Source organism: Paralichthys olivaceus, chromosome 8 (assembly GCF_024713975.1).
Source record: "Paralichthys olivaceus isolate ysfri-2021 chromosome 8, ASM2471397v2, whole genome shotgun sequence".
NCBI classification, from domain to species: domain Eukaryota; kingdom Metazoa; phylum Chordata; class Actinopteri; order Pleuronectiformes; family Paralichthyidae; genus Paralichthys; species Paralichthys olivaceus.
Window position 1 is genome coordinate 17,895,190 of NC_091100.1, and position 25,808 is coordinate 17,920,997.

General features: G+C 40.9%; 1 protein-coding gene across 10 annotated transcripts in view; it reads right to left on the reverse strand.

Annotated features, from left to right (window-relative positions):
* Window positions 1–25,808, reverse strand: part of add3a (adducin 3 (gamma) a) — a 99,360-nt gene that overhangs the window by 60,444 nt on the left and 13,108 nt on the right. For 3 of the 10 annotated variants that reach the window (XM_069529896.1, XM_069529892.1, XM_069529888.1), the window contains exon 1: window positions 7,344–7,478. The exons of 1 other annotated variant lie outside the window; for it this stretch is intronic. The gene's annotated coding sequence lies outside the window, so the exon portion shown is untranslated. Of the gene's footprint in view, window positions 1–7,343; window positions 7,644–22,348; window positions 22,387–25,808 lie in introns of those variants that run through there. 6 more of the 10 variants (XM_069529894.1, XM_069529890.1, XM_020084137.2 and 3 more) reach the window with 3 other exon arrangements.

A 25,808-nucleotide genomic window follows, 5' to 3' on the forward strand; every position in this document is an offset into this window, starting at 1 on the left:
GTACCATAGAAAGGGGGTTTCAGATGCCATTTAATATACAGATGCCTTAACATAGACTTCTATTGTGCTTCTGCTATTTCTACTTAATAATAAGGTTTCCAATGGCAAACCTCTGGAAGACTTTCATCGTGAAGCAGTAGGCGCTCTGATAACTGTTGAGTAGAGTACGACATGTGGCGGATATCACAACCATATGGAGAGCATAAAGCATAAGTGAATCTTTTCCGGTGCAGGACGGTGTGCGGTGTGTGGATAAGATATCCACACACGATTTGGTTGTGTGTGAGTAAGAGACCCCACCGATCTGCACTGACTGAGGAGCGGGAGAGGCCGACAGGCTGTCAGGTGAGGAAACTCTTGTTGGGAGTGTATTTTAATAGGGCCATGACCCGTTGGATGTCAGGTCAGAGAGGAGACGGGGGTGTGAAGGAGGTGTCTGCCCTGGGCTGAGGCAGGGCAATAAATCTGTGGACTTAGTCCGTCAGGCTTCATATTGAAACCATTTTAAAAGAGCGAGGAACAGACGACGAACCAATGAATTCAGGAACTAGCTCATTAAATGCTCTATTTTCACTTTTGACAATAGCCAGTTAATTCCTCAGTTACTAACTTTTGATATTAATGGGATTATTACTCAATACACCAATCCTGTAACATGAGGTTGCGTTACATCTGTGCAGTTTTCTCCGGTTGGACCTTTCCTTCACCTTCATTAGCACCACATTACAACATTAGACATCTGTTATATTACAGTGTCAGGGGTGGGGAACCTGCTGGCAGGAGCGCTGTTTAGATTTCTGATCTCCTCGGTTATGTGGGACCAGCTGCAGAGGATAAGACAATATAAGGGGAAAACCACAGAGATTAATAACATCTATCGCTTACACACTCCCAATTTAATCATTTACTTCTCCCCTCATACAAAACTGGTCTTTTCCCCGCCCCATCTCTCAATCTGCACTTTCATCTACAGGGCTGTGACCCTCGGCCCATGAAAATGATCGACTTCACTCTGTCTTGCCAAAACTATGGAAGCTTGCACACTCACACAGATTCTGTTTTCTCTCCCCTTTAGACCCTGTCCTCAGTCATGCATAAGGCATCTGGGATGTGTTCTCCAACTTCAAGCCCAAAATGGTTGGTTCATTTTGGACAGTGGAACCACAGACCGCCGCCACCTTTCTGTCTTTTACTTGTAGTCCTCAGGTACACGCTGTATTTAAAACTCTCTCCTGCCACCATTGTTTCCAGCAAACCTGATTACAGAGCCTAAGATAAGTGAGTACAATGACAGAACAAACTTGAGTACAACGACAGAACAAACTGATCATCTCCTGGCTCTAATCCAGACAGGAAGAAGAGGAAGTTTCTTTTATAGCTGAGATGCGAGTTAAAGAATAACAGGATTCACAGTGAGTGGGAACCAATGGAAACTAAAAAAGGATAAAGGTTTGAACTGAAACCTGGAAACTGAGAAAAAAAAAAGTGTTCTTCTTGGAGAGAACTTTGAATGACAAGACCCAAGTTGGATTTGATTCCCTCGACAGTGAATTGACAATTCACCCAGACTTGAAACAGCAGGTGCCGTTTGAAATATACCTAGAAGTAGCACAAACTATTTGAAAATGTATCTAATCCTCTACCAAAAAGACAAAAGACCTAATATAAAGCCATAAAGGTATTCATCTTATTAAACATCCTGAGAATGAACTTCTGGCTTCCCTTGACTTGCTGTAATTGAACCCATAAAAAAATACAACACAATAAAGTCTGGCCATTTAAGTTTCTAGTGAACAGTATGTTTACTAACCCCTCCCCCCATATTTCTTTCTGTAACATCTACAGTGACTTAACGCCAACACCACTGACTTAAATTGCACATTTTCGTTTTACTAGCCTACAGGAAACTCTGTTAAAAAGACTGTGGCACAGCCTCTGCTTTAGTAACTATGTTTGGTTAAATCCAAACATCAAACCACAGCTGTTCCAGCTCTGAGATCTTCAGCTCCACTCTGATGCAATCCCCTTGATGGGAGGTGTGGGATGTCAAACTGAAGTCCCTACTCACTGAGGTCTACTCACATATCCACTTCTGGACGAGAGAAACCCCATCCTGACTTCATAAATTACTTCCAGGTTTTAGTTAAGGAAGGGGGAGGGAAGGAAGACAGGAATGATAGAAAAAAAAAGAAAAAAAAATAGATTTAAGGGGAAATTGGATGGCTGTGTGCTCAGCCTCTTTGCCACCAGAGTCAATATTTGCCAGGACAGAAAATCTTCACTGCTGGATGATGAAATCATTGTTTTTGAACTTCTAATAACAAGGTTCTGTGCAGAGGTTTTGCAGAATTTCCCATGGATGTACTGTAAGCTTGCACCTGTGTGTTTCTAGCTGGTTCGCATGATTCTCAGTTATGCAGGAACTGACAAGGTCAGAGAAATTAAAGCATTATCCTCATGCTCCATTTAAAGATCCCTGAACCTGCCACACATCAGATCAGTTTCAAATCCCTGCAGACAAATGTGACATCTGGAACACACTTCAAAACCTCTTTTTCTCTGAAATTCTCACTTTCTTCGCAAAACTTAGAGTACAAGTTTTTATACTAGGGGATTGAGAAATTAGTGCTTAATATGGCATTTTATAGCAACTGTGAAAGTCAATGGGGCCTTTACCATTGCAAAACAAACTCATAAAACACCTCAGTTCAGTTAGAACTTCTACAAGAAAACCCAAACATTTTAACCACTTGGTGAGTAGATACTTATTTGAGTAGATTGCGTCAGCATTAATAACTAATCCTAAGAAACACCTATATCCAGTTTTTGTACAAACAAAAACCTTGAAATTCCCCCTTAAACAGCTAATCTGGTGCAAGACACAAGATTATGTCTGTGACTCAGCAACAGTCTGATACTCTCACTGACAAGACAAGGAAGAAAAGCTACATCTTTGACAAATATGAGACTTGATTAAAACTTGATGCAAACACATGAAAAAAATAGAATAGTTCACTTGACTCGATTGTCTTGTCTTAAAATACATTAGCATGTACATGGTCATATTAACATGCAACTACCTCCAGAAGGTGGCAGTAAAGAACATAAAACCTGTTCGCTCACCGCCATATAATAACAAAAGAAGAAGAAGGAGAACGTGTTAGTATGAGGCCCCAGTTAATCATATGTGGTACTGTATATAAAGGACAAACTTTTGTCAAGAGGTTCTATGTAGAATTCCATCAACAAAGAAAAAATGTGGTGCAGTGCAAAATCTTCCAGCTAAATCTAAAACATCATTATATCAAAAAATAAATGTTGAATGATATTTTTGGTTGTAATTCCCATTACAAGCTACATCTATAAAATGTTTCATCGTGCATCTCAGTTCCAAGGTAAAATACAACTTTAGGATGTATGGCCAATCGTAGTTAATTGGTGTACAGTGATATTCATAGATGGAGACGTGAGCCCAAAAGGAACTTCAGCATAATGGGAAGTAAAGGTTGGTCATAACGGCTGTGGAGAAATGTCCTGTTGAACCGTCTCCCCGGGGCCTGAGTCATCTGGTGGTTTCGGTGAATACTGCCAAAAATTGTATTTAGTGGAAAAGTTAACTCATAGGCTCTTTCTAGACATGACCTCCTGGTAAAATCTGGAAAATTGGCCACAGAGTTTACCCGGAATACCCGCAGTCTGCCTTTTACACATGCACAACACAGCAGGAGGTTTTCTACAGAGACGCGTTCACGACAATCAAATCCTCTGCATTATTCAGGCGAGAGGTGGAGCAGCCGAGCAGCAGAGGCAGGAAGCGATGCATCATCTAGCCACTGAAATAATGTTTAGTCAGATTCAAGAGAACATTTACAGAATTGCAATTTCAACACAAGTCCAACAGGTGCATATAGAGTCTTCTCCTTCAACAAATAACTGAGATCCAATTTAGTGACAAGTCATGAGAAATATGTAAGCAGATCCAGTCACTTGATGAAGTTCAGCAAAGCTTTCCCATGAACTCTGACCTGGCCAGAGCCATCTATAAAAGTGTGGGGAGAAGTTAAAGTCAATACTGGTTTCACCCTACAAGTCTCAATCCACTGTGGTTGAGCGCAACTGGGAGCCCGGGATTAGAAGGGTCTGACCACTGTGGGTCACGAGCAGAGCCACCAGACATTTCAATTGGCATTAAGCCAGTTAACCGATATTATCAATGGATATAGTGAAGACAGTTTCTCTTTCTAGCACAGATCCTGTCTCAACATCCTCTCAGATATCAATCCAACACTCAGTGCTGATGCATGAGAGGTCCTCAGTAAATCAAACATCAAATCAACATCCCAGCCTCAGACTCTTTTCAGAGAAGTAACAGGCCGGTACCTTGTTGGAGAAGACAACAATGAGTCAATCTGTCTATGTCAACAAGAAAGCTGAAAGAAAACAGAGGATAGGTTTGAGGAGGATAGAGGATAGACCTCATTGCTTATTTAACAAAATTATCACGACTGCAAAACGTCATCCACTTTCACACTGCAAGTTCAAAGACGTTACGCTGCAAAGAAACCTGATCTTGGAGAGTTTGGGGTGCCATGTGTGCACCTGCATTAAATCTGTAATGGGTGCTGTCCTTTTGTCAAAACTCACATTTAAGCCCCTCACTGGGACCCAGCCCAAATACATTTGGTTTAACTTAAGAGTTGGACCACAGCGCTCCGTCAGACCCAAATCACAATCATGAAAGAGGAATGAAAAAAGAGTCAGAGCTTTTATCAGCCAGTAACTGACGGCTATGATTTCTTCGCTCTGTGGGCCAGCATGTGACTACAGAGTTTATTGAGTGTGCATTTTTAAGCAGACGATTTCGGACAAATTCAAAAGCTACAAATATATGTTGCGCGCGCCCACACAAACACACACACACACACACACACACACACATAAAGTAAACAAACACACAGACTGTACTTGGGGATGACTCTCTTGAAAGCAAAATTAAATGCAGCTGACTCGGACAGCTGGAGACCATGCTGAATGACATAATCGCAGGCGGGCTAGCCAAGCTATTTAACACACACACAAACCCAGAGTACCATTACATAACCAGTGATTTATAGCACAAGTTAGCATGAGGAGCAACACCCATTTCTTGGATGAGGAGACACACCCCTTAGTATCTTTTTGTAACACACACACGCACACACGCACACCTTTAGCCAAACCCCAAAGGTTGGAATATTGCAGCGTTGTTGCGCCTTATCATTTAATGTGCAATGTGGAGCATCTAGCCAGCAGACGTCCAAACGTCACTCACAGCATTAAGCTTGTTTGTCCATTTCAGTATAAACAAGCAAAGCTGGCAAAATAAGAGGTTTTCTTAACTGCAGTAAAGCAAGATCTCTGTTAGAAAGCTGCTGTACAGTCCATCATCCCTCCTAAAGTGGAAACATAAGGAGAAGAGTTGGAGAGGTGCTTAGGTCACTGGGGTTGATTGAGAAAGAGGGACCATACTTCACATGGAAGCACTCTGTGTTCACCTCCTCAGACTCTGCATGTGGAGAAAACTAACTTCCTTTGGCTACTTCTAAAATGTTATCGAATTACACGTCCAGGTTCGAAGAGCGATAAGTCACATGGAACGCTGAGAAATCTATCTTCCTACGCCACAACTTTGTATCTCAAACCTTGACCCCAAGAGCAGGCATGCAGTGTTGAATTCAGACAGATACAAACATCTCCTTGGGGGAGGAAATCAAGGCCAGCAGGGCTGCAAATCATTCGGCCTAAAGCCGCAATTTTCTCCAAGGAACCCGGCACACTGAGTCATTCCTGAAACAATAAGAAAACCTCAGAGAATGGCCAAAAGATGAAGACCAAACAAGGCTCGCAGCAAAAGTCCCCCTTTTATTGCTTCTCTGCAAAAGATCTCTGCACAAATATTTGATGAGCCATTTCAGGATTTGTTAGGGAACCAAGGCCATCACCATGTCAACCAGCGCCATGGAAGCAGCATACTCCACTACTGACAGAGTTACAACACAGAATGCTCTTTGGTTTCACATCTGCAAAGCAAGAGTATCACATAATGAAAATAGAGATAGCGCATTTCTAATTGAACTCATCAGAATTTGTGAGTAATGCACAGTTTGATGGTGACAAGATCCAATATCCTCCAACATTCAGCCATGATGAGAAGACAGAGGAAAGTGTTTCATGGTTAAGACAAAAGAAGATGTATTGCCACAGAACAGGAGGACAGATTTAAGGGGGTCACTGTCTTCAGGGGACAGCATCGTGGACACAGGTGGCACTGCGGTGAATCCATCATATCAGCACAGAGAAAACAAACATGACAGGAAGTCTGGATATATTCGCCTGTGGCTAGAAAGTTATGTAGCTGAACTCCTCAGGAGATAAAGTCAGATGACAGGGAGGGAGGGACACCAAAACCACTATTATTATATTATATAATAAGAGTTATTTCTATATGGACAAGAAACTGACATTTTGAAGCTTTGTTTGCTAATTACATCCAAGTTGTATTATTGCCCCATAGGACTGCAAGTTCTGCAAGCAACTCCTAACGTCTCCTTATTTCTGGCCAGTCATGAGTAAACAGACACCTATGAAAAGCCAGATCTACCACAGTACCTGACGTATCCTCCTTTCCCTCAGGGCGGTAAACAGTGGGACAGGAATCACTGAACGGGAAAGAGACTAAAATCCTGAGAATTGGAGAATTAAACACAGGTAGCACGCCACACATCGATGTGTCCCAGACGCATCAAATAAACCCAGCCACCCCCCTGCCGCAACACCCCCCCACCCCCTACCCACTGAGCATGCTGACACTTGAGAGGGCGGCACCTCTCCTCTGCACACAGAGAGCCAACCCAGACCCATTCACAGCTCCCAGCTCTATTCTTCTCCATGGTAAAAGAACCCTTGATCTGAAAGGAGGGAGAAGGGCCTCTGGTATTTCATTTAGCACGAAGCAACCAACAGAACAAAGTCTTCCACTCCCTGTTGGCAGCGTAAAAGTTTCTCATTTAGCCTTAACATTTTGCACATGCAGCAAAACACACACACAAACACCACATCTATGCCCCAGCCTCGAAAACATGTAAGAGATCATCACAGATTTGTGTTCTTTTACTTAGATCTGTCAGCTCGGGGAAATGTAGCAGCTGCAAAGAGGCAATGAAAGTAGTGAGATAACAGCCTAGATTGTGTAGAACACTGCATCTATTATATCAGACAGACACACACACACACACACACACACACACACACACACACAATATGCAACAATCAGCTATCACTATAAAAGTAACTGCAGCACAAACCTGCTGAACCGACGCTCAGAGTCAAACTGCTGCCTCTGAGTCGACCTCTTCACCACACGGCTGTGATCCACCTGCACTGCAGCGAGTTCCTCTGCCTCTCCGTCCGTCTCCCTCACTCTAACATGCCTCTCGCACTGTAGCAGTGTGAAACTGTTGCTGCCCTCCTTCCTCCACGCTCCTCCTCCAGTATCTCCCTCCTTTTTTTTTTATCTCTCTTTCACTCAATAAGGCAGGAGGAGCCGCTGAGCTTTATCTGTGCAGAATGGGGCCGAAGCAACACTGACAGACAGCACAACTTATCTGCAGCAGGGGACACAGACAACCAGCCCGCAGGGAGAGAGAGAGAGAGAGAGAACTGTGAATTCACTGGGTGCTGATTGTGGTGGTGCAGAGGGTAAGGGGGAGGGGTGGACCTGATTTAAATTCACACACACAGGGGTGAGATGGCAGAGTCTTTTGCCCCCCCCCCCGAGAGCTTCAGTGATCTTATGGTAAAAAAAAAAAAGCTTGACAAACAGCTTATTGATTGGTTCAGCCTTCACAGCAAAGTGACGAATCAGGGTAGAAGAAAAAGTTAAAGTCTCCTCAATTGAAGCTTTCTGGATTTACTCCCTCCATCCCTGTCTTTTACTTTATTTTCCTCCACCCAAACTCTCCATAAACCCTGTCATCCACCCCCTCCTTTCTTTTGAGACCAAACTTTTAATTCAAATCCCTCCTCTCCTGCAGTCAAAATCATTGTTGCTAAATTTCACAAAGTCTTTGGCAAGGCAGTAAGAACACGACCACTTGATCTAACTGGGTCTGACAAGAGGGCCGTCGGCTCCAGGGTCCCTCCCTCCCCACTTCACTTCCAAAAGACATCCAGCACTTTCCCTGAGAGCAGCTCGACCGTCTCGTCATATGAGACATTTCCATCCACTCGAGTGTGGAGGGAGATTTTTTTTTATAAACATTCAACAAGAACACATGGACAAAAAAAAAGCTGAATTCATTTCATCAATTATTGCAGCTCTACAAACAAGATGTAATGTGTTATGTCTTGGTTTAAACAAAACAACTTTTAGCCAATTTTCACCTCGTCAACACATGTTGTGAATCGTCAACAAAAGTTCCAGATCAAAGCAAAATCGGCATTTGATCAGCCAATATCCCATGTATTTGATTAAAAGTCAGATACAAATAAATGGTAAAATTTTGAATATAACTAATTGGTGAACATATTCGGGACTATACGTTTTTTTTACACGTTTTAAGAGGCTAAAGTTTTTTCACTGCTGTCACATTGTCGTGATAAGATCAATTTGTTAACTGGGTTGAAATAAAAGGAGGCCGGAGGAATGACATTAAATTAGCATGTGAATGGCTCAGTCACTAACCAGGCTGTCCATGCAAAGTTCAACTGAGGAGCCATTTCCACAGCCCTCCGACTTCTTAAGACATTATCAGACATCACCTGGTAAAATCCAAGGAATTGGCTATGGAGTTTACCCAGACTTTGCCTTTCGCACAACACAGCAGGAGGTTTTCTGCAAAGATGCATTCAACATCAAATCCTCTGCATTATTCAAGCGAGAGGTGATGCAGCTGAGGGCAGCAGGCAGAGGCAGGAAGTGATGTATACATGAGATCACAGACATCGGTGTCGGCTCTTATCACCACAAACTCTCTTGACATCTTCATCATTGTCTTCTGTGTGTGACACTGGAGATTTTTTTTACTTTTATTTAATTTTTATCATTTTTCTTTTAGTTTCTTTCAATTTTTTCCATCTGTCACGCGTTAGAAGCTTGTGGTTAATCCAGCGGGATCCCCTCCCCTGCTGTGTTCACACATCTACTTCTCCTGGATATCTATGGACATTATACTAGAAGGCCAGGCAGAGAAAGTCCGTAGAAACTGCAGAGTCTCTCTCACACATGCACTTCCTCTGTAGGAACTGTGGAGTTCAGTGCATGTCCGAAAGCAGCTTTATTGAAAGCAAATTGAAGTATTTTATGGACATTATTTCAGTAGCAGGTTTTTAGCAGCTTGTAAGAAGATTAAAACATTTGCAAGAGGCCTCAGTTTTCTCAGTCATGTTTAGAGGAATTAAAAGGGGCATTGACTGACATTGTGCAATTTATGGTCAGTGAGGGCAACAGAAAAAAATCTAAAAGGAAATTTTAAGTGCCACTTTGTTGAAAATGTTTCCATGTGCAGGATTAAAGCTTGGAGTCATTGCTGACCTGCAGAAAAACAAGGCTGACAACAATTACAGGAAGCAAAAATACATGGCAGTGCCCAAAAGCAACTGAGCCAGCTGAGCCCAAATCAATTCAGAATCAATTATTCAAGCTCAGAGAGGGGGATTATGGGGAGACTCAGTTCAGCCAAACTGTCTCACCAGCTATGAATTTCTAAAGCTGCTTTCAGACATGCACTGAACTCCACAACACCTTTGGACACATTTGGTAATGTCCGACCGTGAGAGCCTCAAGACTTTCTGCGGAGTTTCTCCGGCCAGGGACCTGGAAAAAACTCTGCAAAATGTCCGAATCAGCCAGTGAGAACACAGCAGGAGATCCTCCGCAGGATTCACCGAGAGCCAGCGGGGGTGTTGATGATGTTTCTAACACGCAGCAAACACAAAAATGAAAAATAATAACAAAAAGAAAAGAAATACCTTAGGATGAAAACGCGGAACCACACACTGACAACAATGTCAAGAGAGCCTTTTGTAATAAGGGCTGACACCAAAGTCAATGTGCCTTTAACAAAACATGTCATCTCTGCAGCAGAATCAATAAGCTACGTCTTGCATCTGCCTTCTGTCCCTCACCTGAATCCTCCATCCTTTCTGGATTGTTGTGAACGCGTCTGAGCCGAGAATCTCCTGCTGCGTGGTTCATGTGTGAAAGGTATACTCTAGAGGAAGTCCGGACCCAATTCTGCACCTTTCCCTTGACTGTGTTAGCTTATATTTTATACTTTATTAGCTTATATTAATATTTTATTTTGAAGTTGCCTATTATTTTATATTTCCTTAGCAAATCTTTATAACAGGCACAATTTGTTTTAATGATGACACTCACAATTTTGTTGCGTTTCCACATTGTCAATAAAGTTCTTGAATCTTGAATACTGCATGTGGTTACATATGATGTGTATCAATCCCTCATCAGGTCGGAGGAAAGTGAGTCATTGGAAACTGTGAACTAAAAAGCAGCTTCAGCATTGTCAAGAGTCATCTGTAGCTGTCAGCTAATGGACCGAGCTTCCAGAGAAATCCCAGACCTGTGTAGTCTTCCTTCACGGAGCTCACTGTCATGATGCCACTTCAGATGCAAACACTGCACCCATGCATCCATTAATCATGTAAGAACCAGGACCTCATCCCTCCAGCTCTCGGCGACAGTTCATACTTGTCCCAGAATAAACCTCGCCCTCTGGCCTCCTGCGGTAAAGCTGGAGCTGGATGCCTGGTCTAACATTAGCACATATCTGAGTGAAATGTGCAGGGGCCCGGCACTCACCATGGGTTAAAAAGGGAGGCATGTCTAGATTATTTATGAGTGAGATTGCTGGTTGTAACTTTCTACAATGCCACCTTTAAGGAGAGGAAGATGGAGGAGGGCACTTTGTAAATGGTGAATGTATAGTGCATGTTAAAAAGCACTCGTGCTGGTGGGTAATTATATGGTGCGTGGGGACAGAGTGAGTCCTAAAGTCAGTGTAGAGATATAAATCTGCAATGGTTGTTAATTCTGTGCTTACACATGAATCAACAAATCATCAAGTGCTTGTGCGTCAGTCTCCTTCCACTAATAGATCCAGACATAATGTTGCTCCCCTAAAAACTGCAGACTCAGCAACTGCACAGCAACCAGTGTTTGCATGTATGATGTGATGGACACTGACACAAGCTGAGGCTGAATATCAGCAGCTGTAGATCTGACTTCAGAATCTTAATGACTTTTACATGTACACAAGACTTTTAAAACATTTTAGGTTTCCATCACATCCACACTAAAACTACTTACATTTAGTTTTAAAGCAAAAAATAAATAAATCAAAACACAAACAAAAACGCATATCATGTGACCATTAATGTCCTCTGGGCATGTGTTTGTTAGTGTTAACAGGGACTATCTACTATCTACTCTGCGGTTGGTTGCTTGGTTACAGAAAATACTACAAACAAGTAACAACAATGGTGAAAAATAAGGGCGGGGATTTATTTTCTGGGACCAACAATGAAGTGGAATTATGGCTTTTACATCTTTTACACCAAAATTAGCAGGTATACACAGGATTTTATAAACACTGGTTAACCCACAAAAATGCAACATACTCATTTTTCATTGCCACTTGAAGAGTTTCTCTTTGTTTCCCTGGTGCGTTTGTGACATTAAAGATGATGCACCAGAAACTGAGAAGCTTTCTCACCCCAAGTGTTGCATCTTGCATGAAATGAAAAAAATATATACATGAATAAAAAATATTTCTATTTCATGTAGTTCCCAAGATGTAAAAAACAATAGATACACAAATGACAGTCTTATCATTGTTATGACAGTCTTATATGACAGTCTGTCATCATTTTGCAGTGGGAAATGTTGAGCGTCAAGACCACCAAAACAGAGAAGAAGAAATTAGTTATTGATGTTTCCATCACTGCTGATCATTGCCGGAGCCGATAAAAACCTGTGTTTACAGCAAAGTCATTTGACTTGAGATTGCATGTTGAAAGTATCCATTCCCATTGAAGACAAAAACCAGATGTTAGTGGGTGTTAGTAAGTTTTTTGATAAGTGGAAAAAGGCCTTTTGTTTCTGTTTTACCCATCAATACTTCAACCTTTACATACAGTCTATGACTTCAACTCAGAGATTTCAAAATAAACGTCTTCATTTTAGGTGCTCAAAAAGTCCAGAGTCGTGTGAACAGCAGGCGTAAACATAGCAACAGTGATGCATTTTAAAACTAAGATGCATTAGTGTGGATGTAAACCAAAAAACAACAGACTTTCTTCTCTCTCCTCTCAAGTTGACCAAAAAGCAAAGTGTCATCACAGTAAATGGAAGGGGACAGAGGGGGACAGTTACCATGCTGGGTCAGAGAGGGTTAAACCTCCACTGTGACATGAAAAAATAAAGCTGTTATGTGTGACATGTTATACTGACAATTACAATGAGATCTCAAAGAGAGTTAGAGGCAACAGAAAGTTGGCCTCTTAACACTAATTCTACAAAACAGCTGACGGTACCGAAGCAGACACACAATTTTCCCTGTCAACACTAAATTCAGAGATGCAAGAGCAGCGTTTTATTAAGTATTTACTCTGCTGAGTGTTTTTGATTCTGACTATTTGGACCAAGTTCATGCTGACACAGTATCCATTTTAATTTGTCGTTTGTCTCCTCTCAAGCCACAATAAATGCTCTTGCCACTGTTACATGTCACAAATATGCAGCTTTCCTAAATCAAAAACAACCAAGTACACACAAGGAGCAGTAAAAACACATACCAAACCCTTACAACTGCAGCATCAACAATAAAACAACAATACAATAGCTGTCTTTTGTATTTGCCTGCATATATTTTCATGAAAAAAGAACATACTGTGCCTAAAAGAAGATTGAGTGGGTACAAAAACAAAAGTCCTCTGCTCTGGCTTCAACCCTCTGCATGCAGAGTAAATAAACCCATTCTACTCCCTGCAAAGACCAGAGGATAGAAAAGCAACATAGCTGCTGACGCAAGTTCAAATCCCCTGAAAACCCCAGAGGAAGAGCTGGGATTCACCTGCAGCCACCTGCAGTGACCTGTCAGTCTGCATGCAGCATTGAAAGAGAAGTAGCTATGTGGAGTAGAGTGAAGTTGGTGCAGGAAAGGCCTGTATCACAGTGCGCTTGTTTGGAAATATGAACAATGTGTTGTCATATTGTTGATAAAATGATAATGGTGGAAGGATTTGTAGCAGCCAGAGTAGTTTGTGTGTTTGTGCATGTTGGAATAATCCAAAAAATGTGTTCCAGAATCAGCTTGGAAGTCACTGAGGTCATCACAAACGAATTCACCTAATTTACAATCAGCTCTAAATATTAGCATTAAGTCAATAGAGTTTCATGATTATCATGCATCATTTTTAAATGACTCTTTTTGCATACGCCACACCTCATCATTTTTCTTTGCTCTTCATTGCTATGCAAATTTTGGGAAATAAAACTATCCAGTTGTTGATTAAATAAACAAACATATTACAACCGATTTTGTTGACAGCATTCATGTTTTTTCCACATTGCGACTTCAATGTTGGAAAACAAACTCGGGAAACTGGACCTTCCGAGGAGCATGTGATATAAGTTGAGTAAATGTCATAAGTGAACCTGACAAATGGCCTGATTTTTCCCTTGTTTTTTCCCCGATTTCAGTCGACTTGTGTCCTGGGGCGTCACCCCCCCACGGCCAAGAGTCAAGGGGGTGTCGAGACTCAGAGCCTACGTGTGGGGGGTGGTGGGGGTAGTCTTTGATTCCCCTTGTTGACTGTAACACCATGTGACAAGAGATAAACATAGTGTTTCAGCTAATGAGTCCCTGTCTGGAGCAAGGTCAGGAGGTGCTCATTATGGTCAAGATGCACACTGTGACAGGGACCGAGAGTATGTTTCCAGGGTTACCTTAAATTTAATAATCTAAACTGCTGGTGACAAGGGTATGTTGTTTAAAAGTGACTTTAATTCAGCTGAACACGTATAAACCATCCACACAGAAAAACAACACACAAGTCGGCAGCTTCTGGGATAATTGTATCAGGTTTAGCGAGAACAAAAAGTCATCTACTGTCAACAGTTCATAAAAAATATGAACATCCAACCTAATCTCCCAGTGCGGTCCAGGAGGAGCAGTTAAAACATGAAGTAAATCTTACACACAGCCGAGAGGGTGGGGGAGAGAGCACCTCATCCACAGAAGGCCCAGGCCCGGAGCCCGTCTAACTCCAGTGGAGACGCGGAGCGAGACAAACAGAGGTCGCTGCCAAGCATCGTTACTTACAACACCCACTGCACTCCAGCGCACATTTCCACTGCTGGCTGCCAGACCCAGAGATGGTGACATTACATAAAAACAATCTGCTTAAGAAAATAACAGAAATCTCTCCCGCAGAGAAAATCTAATTAATTTGGGATGTGCTATTGGAAACAAAAGGGTGTTTTTGGAGTGTTTTTATGCATCAGGACCGTATGACTAAAGACTGTAAATATTTTTATATCACTGTGTGGCTCCATTTTGAAGAATTATGTGTAATGGAGGCTGTCCTCTAAATGTTCAGTTTTTGGACGAAGCAGAGAGCAAAATAAAGAGTTATGATGTTTGTATTGTGGATTTTTATGACGACTATGATGACACTAATGAAATTATAACATTTAGCCCTCTGAGCAGAACTGACCCACGATGGAGATAAATTATTTTCTCAGTTTTGGGATTCCTACTTAAGAGTTAATCATTTATCATCATTTATAAAATTTCAATTTAAGCTGATTACATCTAGAGCCTGATCGATAGTTGGCAGATAAGACTCTGGCAATATATGTTTTTCACAGATATATTGGTTTTGGTGTTCATGTTTACTGATATGAAAACTGATTTTACAGAGATGCAAGAAAGGTGTGTATTTATGTTTACAATTCACCATAAAAGTTGTCTTTTCTGTATTAAAGTATTGAGATAGATTTGTGTTTCTTTATTAGGAGTTATTTATTATTATAAAATGTATCGTTAAACTGTAAATATCAAACTTCAATTACATTCCTCTGTCTTCAGGGTGTGATGACAACTTATGAATCATGATAAATATATCCAGCCCACAGAAGCCTTTAATGACATTTATCTAAAATCATAAAAAGAGAAAAGGAACCTGGAAAGATTAACACAAGAAAAAAAAAGTTGTTATCAAAGATGTTATGAGGTGGGTGTTTTCCATTAAGACTGACCTGACCAGTGTCAGGTCATGTCAGACTGGAGGTGCAGAGCACTGAGCTGTAACGCTCCTCCTCATCCTCTCGTCCTCCCTTTAATGCAACTGCATTTTCTCTTCTGGTGTCATGAGGAGGCTCAAATGAATCAGCCTATTGAGCTGGGCAGAACTGTGCACTGGCTTTGACACTGCCCAAGTGTGTCCATGTGTGTGTGTGTGAGAGAGCAACAGAGCATGTATGTGTGTGTGTGTGTGTGTGCATGTGTGTGTGTGTGTGTGTGTGTATGTGTTGCGGTTCAACTTTCCCAGCCTTCCAGAACACAAAGCTGTCCTTTGTAGCCTCTCAGCACTACAAAGCCCCACAGGCCACCAGCGCTGAAAGTGAAAAGTGTGTGAGCTGTTGAGTGAGTTGAGTCTTTGACTGTCGGTGTCTATACGCTTATAACATGTGCACTTCACTAAATTGAACTAATTCAACTAAAAAACTACAGATAGTTAAGATAATCAAAGCAATCATCTGCATGAGTGCAGTATGTGTACATGGTCAACCTGTGGTCACAGACAGCACCGACTGCAGTTGGCTGGGATGCACCGAATGATTAAAAGACACACCGTGTGGCTCAGAACCAGAGTCGAACACAAACTCCACCACAAAAGCGCGGCACACAGACATACCGCTAAAGATATACGACCACATCGACAAGACACAACTATAAACAAAGAGCAACAACTCATATCAGACACGTCGTAAAACACAAACCAAATACACAACATGTGCAAACAGTCTTAGACACAGACACACACAGACACACACAGACACACACAGACACACACACACACACACACACACACACACACACACACCACCTTTAGCTGTTGATGAGTCACAGATGAGACGGCTGTTATTAATCAGGGACACACCCACACTGATTATAATAAAACTTTTTTATAACTACACATAAGTAGATGACAGATGTTGGAAAGACCCTTTTTCATTTATGTGTGTGCACGTGAGTGTGCGTTTTTCAAGGTCTGCAGAGAGAGAGAGAGAGAGTGGGAACTTTTCCATAATCATGTCTAACCACAGTTTTTTTTTTTTATACTGACTGAACCAAATATCTAAACAAAAACAGATACAACGGTTTTGTTCTGTCAAGATGTGAACACTTAAATCAATAGATTTGACACAACCGACAGGATTAACAGGAACAAACTTGTTATAAGCTCAACCCATTTCATGCTACAGGGTTTGGCTGAACATCATACACCACAATCGACGGTGGATGTGCATGGGAGTATCTATAACTTACAACAAAGACTCTCCCTAAAAGTCTGAGAACTGCATGCCTTTTATTGTTTCCACCCTTTATATAATCCATCTCTTTGGGCGGATGCCTGCAGGACTTATGTTTCTATAACTGCATCGGCCACCAGCTGTTCATCTCTGTAGTAAAACGTTTGCTAATTCAAAACCTCTGCCGGCTTGCAGAGTCGTCTCCAAACTGGAGCCAGTGTGCACGTCAATACTTGTGTTTGACAAAGACAAATACATGTCCCACTCAGAGATGAATGGTCGTTACTGTACAAAAACAGTACACAGGCTAATTGAAGTTTGGGATGACACTCCCTTTCAAATGTATCCGAAAGAAACACATCTCCAGAAACGATTAGACCACGTCAAAATAAAAACTCATGAACAGGAACCAAACTGCTCTGTCGCTTTCCATGAAGAAGGATGAAACGTTCAAATGGAGAGAGAGTGCATGCAGACTCAAAGTCATCAAACTGTGATAGAGGGTCATTAAGTATCAGTTATGTTCAGACTACTCTGTCTGGAATTAAATAGGGTTTACAGAAACTGAGGCACTGATTTTCTTAGGTCTCTGCATTCATATATCATGTGCTCAAAACAGCAACCACTGAAAATGTATTAGTTCTTCACTCATGTTAGGTCAATATTAGTGCCAGTATCTGTGCATATGTGGACTTTTTTTTCAGTTCTTATAAATTTACAGTAAGATTTAAACAGTAATGTTCGCTGTGTGATCCAGATCTGACACTATTCTCCACTCTATGTTAAGCGCCTTGAGATAATGTCTGTTGCGATTTGGTGCAAATGAATTGAATTGAAATATCATCTTCACACTGGTCCATTTCATACCAAAGACCAAGGTAATTTGTCTTCTAAAAACTATGCTTGTCAACAAATACATGTCATGAAATTGCAACTGAATTAAGTTTTCTTTTTATAATAAAGAGAATATGTTGTTAAAAGTTCAAAACACTTTGATAAAGAAGAAAATGTCCACAGACCATGTATTTGTTTTCTGCCAAAATGTAGCAGTATAAAAGTTTTTCATGGTTTTGGTAAGGCTCTCACAGTACTTCGGTAAGGTTAGGGTAAAAAAGTGGTCTTGTTAAATAATAATTTTCACAGTGACATCAAACACAATGTATAGAGCATGACTTTCCCCTGTAAGTACTTCTGTTACATCAATCTAACCACAGATGTTAATCTGGATGCAAACCTCAGGCTTTCGTGTGACAATTGTTTGTTTTGACTACCAAACCTTTGTGGAACCCCCAATCATTATCAATGTAGCATGTTGTTAACAAAAAAAAAACACGTATCCTGCCAGTGATTACAATGTCACCACAATGTAAACTAACTGGAAAAATAGTTCAATAGAAAATTAAAGTAATTTTGAAGTGACGTGTGTGTTTAGCTGATGGCCGCCTGGGTTTTTACAGGGAGGAGACTGGTGGCAGGTCTGAGTCTCCAGACCAGCTGGCAAATCATCATAAATGGAAAACTTTTTCAGGTAAATGATGCAAGTTCTCAGAGGGTGTGACATCAACAGAGGATGGATTGATCATGTCATCATTTTACAATGATTTTAATGTTGTGTACAAGAATATAAAAAGCTGAATAAGACACTATGAACAAAATCTCTTTTGTAGTCTGCTGTTATTTTCTGCCAGACTGTGGTGGACAAATGGCATTTAATTATGAACTGCTAGAATAACATGCAGAACTTAGTAACCCCCCCCCCAATATCACTGCTTTTGTTAACTTCAAAGTACAACACTTCAACCACTAGGGTACTCTCTAGAAAAATTACAAAAACAATCTAGTTTGATGACATCATGAAGCAGCATGGGATCATGGGAGTTTTGTCTGTTATGTATTTAGGTTGCATAGCAAATGGAAATGAATAATTGTGATCCAATATGAGTGACCAATAAAAAATAGAGCGGAAGGAAAAAAAAGCCGAAAAAGCCTGGCTAACTGGCTAACAGCGCGAATTTCCTTTGACAGACGTAATTTGTTCCATGAGTTATAGTAGAGACGAGCACAGCAGCAGCTAAAGTGGATAAGATACAATTAAAAATCGACCAAAATTAAATGTACCATTACCTTGAATAAAATTGTGGAGTTTGAATGTTGAGGTGATGTAAGTGCACAAGTCAACAAAATAGGTAGCACAGGTCTATGTAAGGTCTTCTAACAACATTTACATAATTTAGTTTATAAATTATCTTTTTCAATAAGTTCTATAAAAACTCAATATAATGACATATCATCCTGGTACATGACATCAGGACCAGGCTCCTTGCTGGGTAAAGTCAATGTAAAAGAGAAGAAGAAAATGGGCAGAGGAATGCAGGAGGAGAATAGACAATGAACAGTAATGGAAAATAACAGTGAGCGGAGAATACAGAAGAAGAAAGAAAAACAGAAAATGACCGATGGAAAGTTTTGACCTTAGCTTTCTAACTCCAGTAAATGGTTTTGCAGTCATATGCGCTTTATACCTCTGTTCTCTTTTTTTGTATTTCTGGCTACTTCTCAACTTTTCTTTCAGCTCTCCTCGTGCAGACACAGTCGAAACCCTCAGGAACGCCTGCTCTACTCTTTTTTCCTACCTCTGCTTCTGCCTTTGTTATCTGGTTACATGGACACCTAGACCACTTCATGAGACGCCAAGTGTTTCGCCTTTTCACTTTGGACAACTCTCACTGACTGAAATCACATGAGACTGGTTTACAGGAATAGTTTGTTGCTTGCTGAACAGAAAGATAAAGGAAACCGACGTATGTTTTTAGATTTTTTTTAACCATATTGTCATATTAGCAATATATGAAAGAACGTGCGTGATGTGCAGGAGACACTTCTAGAGACAAACCTACTGAAATTTCCCAGAGAACACAAATATCTGAATCAATTGCTCTGGACAATTTTGTGAAACCTTTCCTGCGAGGCTCCAAGCAAAATATCCAGAAAATGTCCAAGTGAGCCAATGTGAGAATACAGCTGGAAAATGTCTGGAAAATCACAGCAGCAGAGAGGACGTATTGATTACGTTTCAAACACATGATGGATGTAAAAATGAAAGAATACAAATATCTCAAGATGAAACAGAGCTGATGATACACGTAGAAGACACAGATGTAGGTGTCAACCCGTTTCCAAAATGTTCTGTACCACATTTTCCGGAGTTCATGTCTGAAAACAGCTTATATTTCAATATAACTATTAAATGTGAATGCAGATCAAAAGGCCTTATATGACTCATTCATGTCAATTGTGTGTATAACTGCTGAACTCCTGTTATCACCACAGACTAAATACCAGAAAGCACCACGAAACTCATTAAGGGATTAACATCAGCAGCTGTTAATCCACTTTCTATTATGGTGTAATTTATAAATGGAGCATAAGGAGCTTATCCAGATGTCTTTGCTGTCGTTCCCACTCTAAATGGCAAACACATCCAAACAGAGCTGACATCTCGAGTGGGAATCCTATGGCGGATTCGTGACAGTTTTTAAACAAGCTTAGACCGAGTTTAAAAAAATCTCAATGCACCCTTTAAGACAATTTGAGATTTACTACATTAGATCAAGGCAGATGTTGAGGAGATAAGAATATTTGAGAGCAATTGCTTCATGGAGACAATATTTAAGAGTTTTGGCCCTTGATGTCAGATAAAAAGAGGCTGCTATGATATGGATGGGCCGTTGATATTAAACGGATTATGCCAAAACACATTTGGAGTCTCAGGGGTAAACAGTGTTGCAGCCAAAGTGATCCCTTCACCTTCTCCATCTGCATAGTGGTGAGTAGATAACGAGTCATTTTTCAGTGACCTATCTCTTTAAAGACTAATTCATAAATAAGGCTGCAGCAGTACATCGTTCAACATACTGATCTAGATAGAAAGCACAATATTATCAACCAGCCAAAGCTGCAGTAATAAAGCAGCTAAACCTGGTTAATGTTCAAATGGTCCCATGCAGTGATGAAGAACCCAGATATGAGATCGACTGTCGCCCAGCTCAGACTGCAGCAGGACCCTGAGAGGTATTTGACACATTTGACACGTCAGCGAGCACAGCTGCAATGTTTCCCCTCTATGACCTCATGAGCTCTGGACCTGGGAGATTTGCCAAACTGGGACTGAAAGGATGAGAGAGATGCACTGAGAGTATCTGACAGAGAGCGAGGGAGAGTGGGAGGGTAAGATAAGACTTATGAGAGGAGGCAGATAAAGAGTAAGAGAGATGGAAAAAAGAGGATGGATTGACAGAGACGACCTTCCTCAGCGTGCATTCTTGCCCCTTATGACACATTTCACATGTTTCTGCTGATCTAAAGCAAAATACTACAAAGATACTCTTCTTGACATCTGCGTATGCATCCTACTGATTGTTGAGAACTAAAAACAAACTCTAAAATGCACTTAAAGGAGAAAGTAAAAAGCTCTAAATGGTGTTGTAGCCTTCCTTTCTCGAGACGTTCACTCTCTCAAGATGTTTTTGTGCTTTTTGGTTATGATGGTCATCAAAAAAGATAAAAAAGAAACCAGCTTCCAATTCGTTGTATATAGATTAGTAAGTTTTGAATTATGACAGAAGCAGAAAACTGACATCTTAAAATGCATAAGCAAGGCCGACACTCTACAAACAATCCAAGGAGTCAAATGTATCTTGGAAATTAAATATCTGTACCACTTGTCACACCTGTGCACAATACGTCTGCCATAGAAATCTAAATTTTACTATTTTTGTCATTCAACATAACATATATATCCCCAACTCTGAAGAACACTGACAACATGCTCAATACAAGAATTATTGTTTGCCTCTTTGTCTTTATGTAAATTAACCTCATTTGCAAGAAAACAATTCCTTGAAAGCTAAAAGTGAACATACTGACATGGCCTAGACACAGATAAATCACGAGAGGAATAAACAGTCAAGCAGTGACGTATTAAAGAGGGGAAAACAGAGAAGAAATCAGAACCACACATTGGGAATTGGAAAACTGACAAATATATGACTGTTAAAGCAGAAACTGCTGCAACAAATGATACTATCTCAGTTTAGTTTGTATAGGTTCTCAAGTTAATGTGCATGAAAGAAGAAAAGATCAGTTTATCAAAAAGTGGAAATGACGTCTGGCAGCTGTGGCCCGTGCAGCAAAAAGCTGTTCATGTGTTCTACCACTACAGAGGTGACACCATTGACTTAATCCAAAGGCTGAAAACACTAAAGTGTGACTTCAATGACTTGGAAGGTGTAGAAAGTGATACGCCCAATTTTCTGGGTAGAAGAAAGTTGTTTTTTTTCTCTTCATTGAAGTGAATGGGAAAGTGGTCTCAGACCTTTCTACAGAACAAACAGATGGACAGACAGATTGAATGCTGTCCCTCTGTCTTATACAGTATAAAATATATATATTTTATATATATATAATACAGTAAAGAGTCTGACTAGAGGCTGTTTATAAGCTTAGCACTGGCCATTTACATTTTGAGTCCTCGAAAAAAAACACAAGGAGTGTGGAGGTGGAGGCGATTGGTTGGCAGCCCCAAACTTTCCACTTCAGTCAACACTACATTGCAGATTTTCTTTCCCATCTACTGTGAGTGTTATGGCATAAATAATACTCCAGACAGAAATATGCTACTGATGCAATCAGCAGGTGTTTCAAAAGCTTGAGCAAGAGCTGAAATGGTGCGTGTTGATGTAAAAGTCTTACCTCCCGGGGGACTGTTTGAGTTAATGATGTCTCGACAACTAGGACAAAAACAGACACAAACATGTTATTACTTTCTGCATCCAAGTCTTCTGAGGCCTGCAGCAGCTAACCAGGACAGCTCTCAGCCATATTAAGTGTCTTAGGTGAAGAAAAATGTCACAACTAGATGCATACGTCAATTTGTTTTAAATAATTATTTTGAAGCCATTTTGTGTTTTTTGAAATTCAAGTACAATCACAAGTTAGGCAGAGTGAGTGAAGTCAAAATCTGAAATCACAGCTCTCAGAATAAAGTCTACTTTACATGCTGAGGGATGAAGGCTTTTCATTATCCTTGAAGACGCTGTATGCTCTTTAATTAAACATATTTCACATACTGAAAAATCGAATCAAAAAGATGAGACTCAACTTTAGCAAACACCTGTAATCTTTCTTTTTCAGCAAGTGCTCAGACATACCAGACCTTTGACACAATGGTATAAAAAAATACAGCCCCTTAAAGCATACCAGCAACAATCCTGGCAGTCATCATCTTCATAATGGTAATAATACATGTGTTTAATATTATGGAATGGTCACAACTTAGTTATTTATAGGAACAAAAATATTTGCTTGAGTCTATGAAAAGATCACGGTTTAGTTTCAAGTACTTCCTTAAGGTTAGAGGAACTTAGGGTTGTGGAATGGTCATGGACAAAGGAAACAAAATGGGAAATGAACAGCGATCCATTCACCCCATCCTTCTGCAAATGGAGAATAGGTCACATAGTATACTACACCACCTGAATTCGGCCTTTACTCCCATCATAATTACTACGGTCGCCTGGGTTTGCTTCACAATAAAATGTAACCATTACTGTGGGTCATCATTAGATGACCTGTGGGGTCTGTTTCATTTATAGGATTAGGGTTAGGACAGGTTTTTTTCTCTGGAGGTGCCTGACATGGATATATGCCTTGGGAATTTTTTTAATGCACGCAGCCTTAATTACAAACCAGCTGCCCTGTTTTGAGACACAGCAGACCTTGGACCAGCTTCCTTACAAGTGGTGCATATATTTCCATTATGATGTCCCTGCGGTCCCCATAATACAGGAGCCTCTGCCATCTCTGGATGTGATTCAATTACTACCTAGTATGCCAAGTGTATTTCCACTGGTGAATTCTCTTGAGGCTTCTACATATGTGTTCTTGGTCACAGCGGTCTGAAGTTTTAACTACTGAGATTGAGCTGTGCCTCTGTACTGTACTGGTGGCCACACAGAGCAGCAGGTGATCGGCCCCTGACAGCCATCTAGGTCATCTGCACAAACACCAACTGTGTCAACACCAGGGAGCACAGCTCACTGTAGGAGAACATGAGGGCTATTGATAGCATGTGAGATGTGTTATTGCTGAGGGCGCTACGCCTGCATTCCATTGTAATGATAATTGGCTACCGGCAATTTTGAGATTGGCCCAGAATAGCATGTCAAAATATTCCATATTTACCTCTAAAACAATATGTTGCGAGAACAACCTCTGCAACCATGAACGTTAGGATTTGGTTATGCCTAGTCAGAACTGGTTTGTAAGAGATGTCAACCTATTCTGAAACCACCAGACTCATTGGTTTGTAATTAGTAGAACAGTGAAAAGGTGATAAGTGTCTGTTCAGTTAAAGTTACATAACGGTGGGTACAACTGGAAGCGTTCTGCCTTCTGGGAGTTGTGCGAGAGGTTGTAGAACACCTGAAATGTGAAAAACCCCAGATGGTACAGCTGTGGAAATACATTTCTGTCCAGGTTGACTGAATAAAAAGGAAATTAAAACCACCTGTTGAATCTGGCAGGAATGTTTTCTTAGTGGAGATAGAGAAATGAATTTCCCTTCTCTGGTGTGCGATGACAATGAGCATTGTGAGAAGCTTGTGGACAGAAAGTCTGCATTCTTTCAAAGCTCAGACCTGTCCAGCCATATAAAAACAGTAAGAAGCCAGCAAATCACTCAGCTCATCTGTGAATGCCTGACAGAGAAATCCAGCGATTAACTTTCGTGACAACATTCTGCTCAAATCTCCGCTTTAGGTTGAAATCCAGGAGTGTTGCTCATTTCCTACCAAGAGCACCGTCCGTCATTTTCATACAGATTTTGTAAAAGCCTTTCGTCAAATCCTGGCCCTCTCTATCAAATAGCCCCTGCTCATTTGCTCAAGACTGTTTGCACTCAGATACTGTCGCCGCACAAATGTCCTGTGCCTTAGGTTCAGTCTGTGTGATCGCGAAACCTCTTCTCTCTGATTTCTGCCTTTGCTCTCTTCAGTGGCATGATGACCTTGTCAGAATTTCACAAAAAATACAACACCATGTATTGTATTTTACTTCTTACAGCGTCCCTTTCAGGTGGTTACTGGTTAAACCACCTTTAGTGGTCTTGTGTCTTGTGTGCATGCTGCTGCAGTCTGAATGTGGAATGAAGCCCTCTAAATGGAAGACTACACTTTTGAATAACGATAGAAAATAAGCTCCATTCGACAAAGGGTTCCTGATGTCCTGTAACCATTACAGTACCAAAACGGTGCCTTGATCAGTAAATGGAGCCTAGATTTCAGATGTGTTTTAAATGACAACTTGTAGCTTGTGGCTGAGAATCAGGAGGACTGACTGTCCAATTATCAAATGGTCCGATGGTTCAGTCCGCACCTCTCCATGTCCTACAAGTCTTCTCGTACCATGGATCACAGCATGTTTTTGCTTGGACAAAGGTCTGTGTTGAGTGTAAACCTTTTGTGTATTTAAATTCATCTTATGAATTCAGGGCTGTTTGAAATGTCCCAACCAGCCACATATCTTAGGGTCAACCAGTATTATAAAGTAACATCATTGCTTTAGTCTCTAGTCAGTGAATCAAACTAAGAACCACAACAAGGGCAGTTTTACTAACTCTACCCTGAACATTAGTCTAAAGACTGGGCTCACTGTCAGCAACACCTCTAACAATAGCAATGGGAACAACCAAAGTGAATTGCACCTCAAGTCATTGGAGTTGGACACTGGACTTGACGCAGGGATCACTCTTACTTTGGTAAAGATGCAGAGAGACAAGGAAAACCAGTACAGTTACATAACAACCTTTTTCTGCTGACCGCTGTGGTGGCCTCAGTTAATTGACTTAGTGGATGTGACTTCTCCACACACACAACACGTCCCCCTTTAGCCTCATTATGTAAAATACCAAAACATTTCAACCATTGGGTTTCCTGAATTATCCACTAGCCTTACCGGGGGGGTGACTTTCAATGAACAGGCATCACCTAAAGGTCTTTGACTTTTGGCCTGATGTATAAACTTACAAAACAAAAGCCCAGGAACAAAACAAGAGTTGACTTTGCTTATTTTGCCACAGTTACATAACAATCCCGACATTTCATTAGTGTGATTCTGTCAAACAGGTTAAGTGAGACAACGTGAGAGCTTCAGT